This window comes from Odontomachus brunneus, unplaced genomic scaffold (assembly GCF_010583005.1).
Source record: "Odontomachus brunneus isolate Ranch 3 - 2012 unplaced genomic scaffold, Obru_v1 Obru_scaffold_155, whole genome shotgun sequence".
Taxonomy (NCBI): Eukaryota; Metazoa; Arthropoda; class Insecta; order Hymenoptera; family Formicidae; genus Odontomachus; species Odontomachus brunneus.
The window spans coordinates 106153-106488 of NW_022639605.1; positions in this window are offsets into that span (position 1 = coordinate 106153).

The window sequence follows — 336 nt, forward strand, 5'->3', positions numbered from 1 at the left end:
TAGAATATTCAATTTGTAATATTCTGATATATTTCTCGTGACAGATTTCCAGAATATTTCAAAAACTTCGCAAATGATAATGTTTCAAAAGGAATATTTCTAGAATATTCTATTTTAGATATTTTGAGATATTTCCAACAACAGATCTCCAAAATATTTCAGAAACATCGCAAATGTAATGTTTCAAATGAAATATTTTTAAAATATCTCATACGAAATATTCTATTTCAAATATCTGTACAATATCCCAAGAATATCTGAAATTAATATTTTAAAAATGATATTTGTAATATTCTAGAGACATTGCTGAGATATTTTGTGCGGTGTGGGAATAAA